This window comes from Tupaia chinensis, unplaced genomic scaffold (assembly GCF_000334495.1).
Source record: "Tupaia chinensis unplaced genomic scaffold, TupChi_1.0 Scaffold000235_1, whole genome shotgun sequence".
NCBI classification, from domain to species: domain Eukaryota; kingdom Metazoa; phylum Chordata; class Mammalia; order Scandentia; family Tupaiidae; genus Tupaia; species Tupaia belangeri.
In genome coordinates, this window is record NW_006159713.1 from 6,056,797 (window position 1) to 6,057,099 (window position 303).

Here is a 303-nt window from a genome sequence, read left to right on the forward strand (position 1 = left end):
CAGTGACTTCCCGAGGCGGGGCTAGAGCGCCAGACCGCCAGACACGAGCCACGTCACAGCGTCCCCTGGCGGCCGGGGGCCGAGCCGCGGGAGGTCCTGGAGAACTAGGACGACACAGTGTATCTCCGCCCTCTGCGCCGGGGGCTTGCCACACTCATTCGTTTAATCTTGAGGACAGAACAGGTAGCTGCTATTATGCAGTTGGAAAAATGGAAAAAAGTAGGCTGACGTGGGTGAAGTGTTTTGTCCTATGCTTTCCGATCATGAAGGCCTCTTTCAACCCTGAACCGTCAGCCGACCTTC